This window comes from Leuciscus leuciscus (genome assembly GCF_965113295.1).
Source record: "Leuciscus leuciscus genome assembly, contig: HAP1_SCAFFOLD_611, whole genome shotgun sequence".
Taxonomy (NCBI): Eukaryota; Metazoa; Chordata; class Actinopteri; order Cypriniformes; family Leuciscidae; genus Leuciscus; species Leuciscus leuciscus.
The window spans coordinates 4381-13722 of NW_028118128.1; the positions used below are offsets into that span (position 1 = coordinate 4381).

General features: G+C 41.0%; 1 long non-coding RNA gene across 2 annotated transcripts; it reads right to left on the reverse strand.

The window, feature by feature from the left end:
• Nucleotides 1-4989: 4989 nt before the first annotated feature.
• Nucleotides 4990-7568, reverse strand: LOC309491831. Of its 2 annotated transcripts, XR_014203337.1 has the most exons (4): nt 7481-7568; nt 6407-6487; nt 6183-6307; nt 4990-6062 (listed from the first exon to the last, which is right to left on the reverse strand). It is a non-coding gene; the product is annotated as an uncharacterized lncRNA (long non-coding RNA). The 2 variants fall into 2 exon arrangements; XR_014203338.1 differs by lacking the exon at nt 7481-7568 and having other exon boundaries at nt 4993-6062; nt 6407-6747.
• Nucleotides 7569-9342: the final 1774 nt, after the last annotated feature.

Genomic DNA, 9342 nt, shown 5'->3' on the forward strand with positions numbered 1-9342 from the left:
CCTACAGTATACATAAAACTCATTCAGTAACAATTTTCTCAATGGACTTATAAACATCATACATCATTCTATGTGTTTCTACGATATATGTGTCCATTTAATATGCCTTGATCCCATATAATTCATGTAATTGTTATAATTATTATAGGTGTGTGACTGAAAGTGTGTACTGTTTCATATCAATGCTATCTTACGAACACCACTAGTAAGTTGGCTGGAATGAAATCTGTGTAATATGTTTTGATCTTCTTTTAATTAGAAATCATGTCTAAACCGTGGCCTCTGTTCTCTCTGCTTAAGAGCGAGAGAACAGACAAACCCCCAGATAAGATAATTTACGATCAGAACTGAAAAGAATGCCACCTCCTAAATTTAGCCAGTGTCTAATTGGCCAGAACTCATCCTGGAGGTTGGACAAACTTTGAGTTTAAAATCTTAGACCCAAAACAAAGCTCTCTAGCTCTGCTCTCTATCTCTGTGCTCTCGCTCTCTGGGTTCACCCTCAAGAAACGCTCTGCTCTCACTCTCAAGAGAGATGGGCAGAAAAAGATGAAGATCTAAACCAGACGAGTAACCATGTAAACGCAGAGACAAAGAACCCAAATTAAGATCAGAAGAACGGGTTCAACAGCTTTATTCAAGCCATCTTACTACTCTCGTCTAAGTTGTCTTTTCTTTTCTAAGTTTTCCTTTATTTTCCGTTGTGAGTCTCGGTTCTAAGTTAAGTTTTGCGACAAGATTTCGAGCCACGTTTCTTCTGCAAAGCCAGCTTCAAACAAAGACTTTCATTCCGCCAGCACACCACGTGACTGGCCGCCGCAGACCCAGGCACAAGGACACCAGCCAACGAGAAAACCCCTTTCACGCAACAAAAGGGAATCCCCAAAAGCAAAGACAAGCAAGTATACCTCCAGACTAAGAGCTGAACTGGTGTATTGATATAAATTGAATAACCTGTCTAAGAAACGATAGAAGGGTTAAATGAATGATTGATGGTTCGTTCCAGGTCATGTCTTATAAGTGCATAAACTTGGGATTTCATCATCTCACTCTTAAACTCACTCTTAAAACGTAATCTTTCCTTACTCTTTTTCCTTCTGCAACTCGTATGAATGTGTGTGTGTGTGTTTGTGTTAGATATTAGTTTTATGTGTTAGTATATAATCAATAAAGTATTGTTTGTATTTGAACAAAGAGATTACTTGTGTTATCTGCTTACACATTTTATTGTCTTGAACTTCGATCTAAGTACCTTACCCTGGATTTAGTTCTTAATTTACTGTTAGGGGGAGGGGGGGGGGGGGGGGATTCTTCTTTCTTGGCCAGGAAGATATTATATTTCCTAGAGTTAATAACTGTTTATGCTTTCTGTTCATTGGATGAACTGATAGACTAATCATACTATTGATTCTGCTACAGTAAATTCTGAAAATAATTAAATGATTAATTATTGATCATAATTCGTTATGAATAATAATTAATTAGATTTATACGTGGGCGTATAAACGCTACAGATGAAAGAACTCCTAGTCAGGTTCACAAGACAGTTCCGCCACTATTTGCTGGGGTCTAACTTCTTACTCAGGACGGATCACAGCAGTCTAATGCTGCGTTCACACCGGACGCGAATAGCGCGTCAAATTCGCGCCTGCCGCGTCTAGTTTGACGCTTGACCACTTTGTGTTAATTCGCGTGTCAAGAGCGAAATTGACGCGCGTAAAAACAAAAGTTTGAAGCAAAATTTACGCGCGTCAGAGGCGAAAGTTTCGAAACCCGTTGGCGGCCATCTTTTTTAGATGTTTATCGAGCATTAGCATTAGCATTAATCGAGAGAGTCACCGCTCGTATATGCTCTGGAGAGCAGAAACAGCTGCGTAGGGGACATCGTCACTGTACTCGGGTCACCAGACCCTCCAGAGGGTTTCAGGAGTTTCACAATTTGCTCCAGGAGCTAGGTTTGGTGGACCTAACGGTGAGGACGCTGACGAGGACAGCGTAGGCCGTAAGGCCTCGGCCTCGAGTGGTCGCTGCCTGACGAGCCCGCGCTCTACAGCCCGGCGCGAGGTTCACCCTCGCCCGCACCCACCTAATCTGTCATTTATTTTTGTTTTGATAATAAATGGAGCCAGCCTCCAAAAGTGAAACCTGTCCTGTGATTTTAGTTTTTATACACTAAATTGTGTTTGTTGTCTTTACATTAGAATAATTATGTTTCATATAATCTAGAATAGATATGGAATAAATAGCATTCAATACAAAATGAGTATCTCTCAAATATTGAAATCGAGTTTTTATGTGAAAGATTTGCTTTGCACACCAAGCATTGTAGTCATATTACAAAATAATTTATTGAGGCCAAACATAAAATAACATTATAAACTGTCACTTCACCACGTGACAGCAGCAAGCAGGCTCCTGATTGGTTAACGCGGCGCGAATTGACGCAGAAGTTCAGATTTTTCAACTCGGGCGGCAGACGCGAATTCGCGTCAAACGCGAGAATGCACAAATAGCACTACATAAAACATTCGCGCGTAACGCGCTTAAAGCCTTGGTTATACTTTCGCCTGGCTCCGCAGCGCGAGTCTCCGCAGACTGCGCGCGCACCTCCGCAAACGGACGAGGCGTTTATACTTGACGCGCTCGCCGTTGTACTATTCCGTGAAACGATAGGGGGCGACTCGAGTAATTGTCCTCTAAACCATCAGGAATCAGCGGTGAGAAGAAGAAAGCTACACACGTGACAATGTTTATTTTAGTACACCACCACCAATACCACACTACAAAAAGAATCGTTTAAAACCCAGTAAACCCTGAGATTATTACTCGTGAAAATAAAACGAAATATATGGATATGAGAATGTGTATACAATATAACTAAATTAACAATCTCTAACATATTTTCTAATTTCACTAAACATTTCATTAAGTTTCGTGAACATTTTTATTAAACATGGACCTTTATGTTCATTAAAAATACTTTTTATGCTATTGAATGCTCATTTTTTAAATGTAAGCAACTAATTTAGACGTGCAAACTGGGTGCCGGTGTGGTGAGAAGTTCGAGCTCGGCCAGATTCGGCTCGAAGTCGTTCATCTTCAGATGCGGCGCCGCGCGCGTTGTTACAAAATCTGCCGTGCACACCGCCAGGCGAAATGGGCCCTTGCGCACCCAACGCGCGCGACCGCCCACACCGTGATGACGTCATATTTTCCGCGCGCACCTTCGCGCTCGTGCGGATGCGTCGAGTATAAACCAGGCTTAACGCGTCTTTGTATTGACTTAAGGCCAATTTATACTTCTGCGTCGGGTGCGCGTAGAAGGTACGGCGTAGCATACGCATTGACGTGTACCATACGTCGTACCCTTCGCCGTACCCTGACGCGCACCTCCTCAAAAATGTAACTACGCGTCGCGGCGACGCGGACCGCAAGATCTGTGATTGGTCGGCTGGATAGCATCGCGTTTCCACCTACGCATTTCCGGAATGATCTTCTGCACTCTGCACCGCCCGCCCGCCATTTTTAAATTCCGAAGATCAGTGAAGAGCCATGGAAATAGACCAAGTGACCGAGAGATTGCTTGAAGAAGTGCGGAAATACAGCCATCTGTATGACTCCTTAAGTCGCCATTGCTCGTAGAAACCTAAACTCAAAACAGCCGCGAGGAATGTAAACACAGTGGAACATTAAAACCCACCCGCGCCAACTAGCGTTTCGGCGGTGTAACTGCAGAGCAACACAGACATTCGCAGAAGTATAAATGCTCACGACGGCGTCGCCTACGTGCGTAGCCTACGACGTACACTACGGCGTACACTCGACGCAGAAGTATAAATTGGCCTTTAACATTGAAATCACTCGCGCCTGACGCGCTATTCGCGTCCGGTGTGAACGCACCATATGACGTGGCTATACAGGTTTAAGAGACCAGAAGGCCAACTGGCTAGGTGGCTTGAAGAACTCAGTCAGTACAATTTTGTCATTGAGCATAGGCCAGATACACACCATTCCAACGCTGACGCTCTGTCCCGAAGGACTCTGAATGAAGAACCTTGTGACTGTTATCAAGCAGGAAGTGAGCTAGATAGCTTGCCATGCAAGGGCTGTCGCTTCTGCTGAAAGCTCCGCCATCAATGGGCCAGATTCGAGGAAGATGTCGATGATGTCATTCCCTTGGCACACACTTCACGCCTCCACGGACACTGAGAAACCAACATGAAAACACAACAATACAATACTTCCCTGAAGATAGGTGACAGCGTCCCGTCAAGAAGCTACTATCACTACCTCAGTCACACTTGAGCTGTTTCTTTTGTTGTCTTTTGAGCGTAGAATCCCCAGATAGCAAATAGTAATTGAAACGATGTTAAATCAACATCCCGCTGTCAACGATAAAGTCATTGAATCAACGTCGAACTCTGATGTTGATTCTTCATCATGTTGCACCCTCTATTATCATTGAAACAACGTTTAAATCATACCTAGAGATCAGCAGTATTTCAATGGTATTTCGATTAGTAGAAAATATAAAGTCGGCAACACCTAAGCTCCAAAATTATCAAAAATATTTATTTTCAAGACAGCTATCGCATAGCGTATGTTACGTTTCGAGCACGCAGGCTCTTCATCTGATGAAGAGCCTCGTGCTCGAAACGTAACATACGCTATGCGATAGCTGTCTTGAAAATAAATATTTTTGATCATTTTGGAGCTTAGGTGTTGCCGACTTTATATTTTCTACTTGTTGGTTTCTTAGTCGAGCACCCTTTTGAGACTGATGTGCGTGCTTTTGTTTCATTTTTCTTCAATGGTATTTCGATTACAATGGATATTGAAACAATGTTGAAATCCCAGCATATCAACAAAACTTCAATGGTGTTTTAGTATACCACAGGTTTAATCTGAAGGTCTGTAATTTTTATATAATATTAAAAACATTATTATTAGGCTATAATCCTGCTTTATCGACAGCCAGGATGGGCTAGCAAAATATAGAAAATAGAAACTATACCTTTAGGCTATAACCTAGACTAGCACAAATGACACCACACGCATTCTTTAAAAATTAAACAATCATTTTTATTGTATTATTTCATTATTTATTTTTTTTTCTAACGTGCTAACTCCTGCTGCATCTGTCTTCCAGCTCCTCCCGCTCGGTCTGGGGCGTAGCGCAGCCACTTCTGTACAGCTTGAGCGAAGTCATAGGTGTTTGCCGTTGTAAGACGTTGAGTCAAGGCATCTAGAATACAAGTAAAAGTATGCTACTGTGATTTAGTCAATGATTTGTTCAATCAAGCTGTCGTCAAGGATTGGGAGCAGAACATGGCACGAACACAGTAGCCTACACATAGGAAAGTCAAATACACACACACGCTACACACACAGGGGTGGACACAGCCACCCACACACGAAGGGTCACACACGGGGTAGAATTAAAAGGGTAATCACGCTACACTAAAACACGTACATAAACAGTAAATAAGGCATAACACACACGAAACAACCCCAAAGTTCTCCCAGAATCCCAGCATGCATCAGCGTCAGAGCCGTAGTGCATAGGCACCGACGTTACAGTACATTTCAGTTTAACATTAGCCTATGCCTGTGAATGATATAGGCTAAACTTGATAACCTAGCCATGCAGCCTAGAAATGTAGAAAAAAGTGTGTGCCTTCCTCTCTCATCTTGCCATCTCATAGTTAGGTAAATCATTTTATATGGGCAAATGGGCAAAATGGCTCCTTTAAAACATATGCCAGATGTGTAAAGGTCAAATTATCACATTCACGAGGTGTTGCACAGAAGGAAAAAATTAAATGCAAAAAATAATCAAATTTGCCTAGACATGAACAAATATGACAGGTAGATTTGAACAAGATTGCAGAAAACTACTTGTTGACAGTTGTGTATCATCCATGAATGCAGTTCCTCTTTGTCCCATCAGCGAGCAGGTAGTAGTAGTCTTTGAGTTTATTGTCATATCATCATCACCGGCAGTGAGCAGGTACGTTGTGGGGTCTCTTTAATGCAATCAAGGTGTTCTTGTATGCTGGTCCCTGCCAAAGACAAAAATAACACAAAGTCAGCTCTCCAATTGGCCGTCTTTATATTAGTTTTCCACAATACAATCAACCCAAATGGCAATATTTTTAGGCAGACAATAGGTCCAAATTTACCTTTTTGAAGACAAGGTGTTGTTCAGCTTGATATGAGGACATCTATCCAGGTCTCTTGCAGCCTTGTGGTGATGGTAGAATCAAATCAAGGAGGAGACGAATCGATGCAAGATCGCTGCCCCATTCTAAATAACAGATGTGACAACTTCAGCAAAAAATGCATGAACGCGTATAGATAATCTTTTTCTGAACTATAGTCTAACCTGAATCATCAGTTTCATCACCTTTCATAGCAGATTCTGCAGAGTCGATCAGGTCCTTGAAGGTCTTGGGAGAAGCCTTTTCAGGAACGTAGCTGAGGTCTTCTAACCAAAAAAATCAAAACAAACAAAACAAAACCATCATCAAACAGTTACATAGCATAATGACAACCATATCTCTCTCAGATGATCCATTCTGTTCAGATGATTGTGTAGTCACAGAGTAGTGCCGTTCACACCTGGCATTAACATTCATCTTGGGTGACGCACAAGTGAACAACTCGAAGTACAGGTGTAAACGCACCCAAGATGCACTGAGATTCGATTGTTCTGATGAGGTCTAGGCCACGTTATTTTATTAAAGGGTTAGTTTCACTCCAAAAAAAAATTCTGTAATTTACTCACCCTCATGTCGTTCCAAAACCTGCAAGACTTTCTTTCGTCTTTGAAACACAAATGAAGATATTTTTGATGAAATCTGAGAGCTTCCTGTCCCTCCACTGACAGCTACGCAACTACCACTTTGATGCTTCAAAAAGTTAATCTTAAAATTAATCCATATGAACCAAGCAGTTTAGTCCACATTTGCTTTTTCTTCTGTTTATGTTTGTTGATTAATGTTTATACGTGAATAAAAGTCTAAATTCAATCTCATCACAAAGCGAGCGAGTCTCTTCCGAAAATTTGGACTAAACCGCTCAATTCATATGGGTTATTTTTAGGATCTCTTTATCAACTTTTTGAAGCATCAAAATGGTAATTGTGTGGACTGTCAATGGAGGGACAGAAATTGCTCGGATTTAAAATATCTTCATTTGAGTTTCGAAGATAAACGAAAGTCTTTTCATGACATGAGGGTGAGAAATGACAACAATTTTACACTTTTGGGTCAACTAACCCTTTCACTTTTTGTTATAGTGATTGATGTGTCATCATGAATTATGGCAATAAAGACACATAAATCACCCAAGACACATGTAAATTCCAGGTCTGAACAAAGGCATTGTGTGGTTGCCCAGTCAGGTTTAAATTTTTCATGTTCATTCATCATGTAATAATAAAAAAAAATAAAATAAAAATATATATAATGACACTCACAATTCTGGATTCATCTTCAGCATTCTGTTGCTTTCTTCTTCAGTTCTCTTGCTTGCTTTCTGTTGCAATCTCATGAGAGGAGCTTTCTTCACTTGACTAGTCGAGGCCAGAGCCATAGAGAGAGAGAGTTGCGACACTCTTTGATGTCGCCGCTATGGCCGTCACGTGGTTCATGTAAGCCCCAATAGTTCCAAAACGTACGCTGGCTGTCATGTTCTTCTATGGGACAGACAGCAGCGATTGCATTATTGAACGGTAAATATAAAATAAAACACACACCCAAGTACTTTTTCAGCTGTTATTGCATTATTGCATTTTGTTAATGTCAGTTTTGCATTTGGAGATAAGTTTTAGGCTATATTTTTGGAGGGAAAAGCTTAGTGTTCATGTTCGCATGGGTAGTAGCACTGGCTTTAGCGGCTCTAACTTAACTTTTCCATATCATTCATCTGATGATGGACGTCTCATGATATTTATTTTAGCACAACTGGGCTGTATTAGGCTATTGATTCCCGTGATTTTGCTTATAAATTTTGATTCAGCCATTAGCCTACCTTCGTGATCACGCAAAGAGGTCTGCCGTGGCGGTCCGTTCAGAATTCGCTTAGAAGCTAGCTCACTTCTTCTGATGAAAGTGGCCACCCCCAGGACCACAACGTGAAACATGATCATGTTAAGACTAAGAATATTATTTTAAGATTAAGGCCATACACATTATCAAAACTATAACAGATTAAAAACGAATTTAAGCATGGCTGATACAAATGAAGGTTTTCAAATAAAATATTTTTTATTAAACAATGACAGACAACAAAAATGTGTGCTTGTGTGTGTGAACCAGTGTTGTAGTCGAGTCACCAATTGTCGAGTCCGAGTCAAGTCTCGAGTCCCCGTGTTCGAGTCCGAGTCCAAGTCCGAGTCACCAAAGAAGAGACCGAGTCGAGTCCGAGTCAAGTCACCATTACCTGAGTTCGAGTCCGAGTCGAGTCTCGAGTCCCCAGTGTTCGAGTCCGAGTCGAGTCATCAAGGTTGAGTCTGTGTTATATTTCAAGACTGCCAACATTTCTCTACTCTGGCACCTTTAAAGAGCTGATATAATTATAAAAGAGGGTCTACATTAAACAAAAATGACACCACTGTGTTGACAATTATAAATAATAAATACAATATAAATAAATATAAATAAAAAATTTGATTTCAATAATGTAGGCTATTAGTAGGCTAAATGTTGAAATTAACATTAACAATGCTGTAGAAGTGCAGTTTATTAATAGTAGCCTAAATGTTAACTAATGTAGTTAACTAGAGTTTAATAAATGGAACATATTGTAAAGTGTTACCGATTTGTTATACACCGATTCAGACGTCTCGTGAGTTCGTTGTTGGACAGATGGTCAGTTGTTTTAACCATTCATTAAAGTGAATCGTTCAAAGGAGTCATTAGTTCGCGAATCGGACGTGTCATTAATGGACGTGTAGCCTATACGGCACGCCTTGTGTGATTATCTCGGCAGTTTAGGACAGGACAAGATTTGTGTCAACACAGAAAACATTTCATCACTAGATAGGTCTTTTCGTTTATTGAAATTGTGGCTAATGTCAGCTGAATGTGCGGAACGCTTTTCAGAGAAGATAAGGCAAACGTTTTTTGTTTTTTTTCAGCACAATTCACACCTCGCGGTAATTCAGGAGAAAAAAATCTCTGAATGATCTACGTGAAACTTCGGTCTTCCGACCTTTTACTATCGTGTCAATTGATTTTGATTAATATGCGTGAGGAGGGAGCACCGCTCGTGTTGTTTGAAGACGGTGAGAGCGCGCGCGCGGCTGGGGCTTTCTCTCTGCTCGTTCATATATGCAGG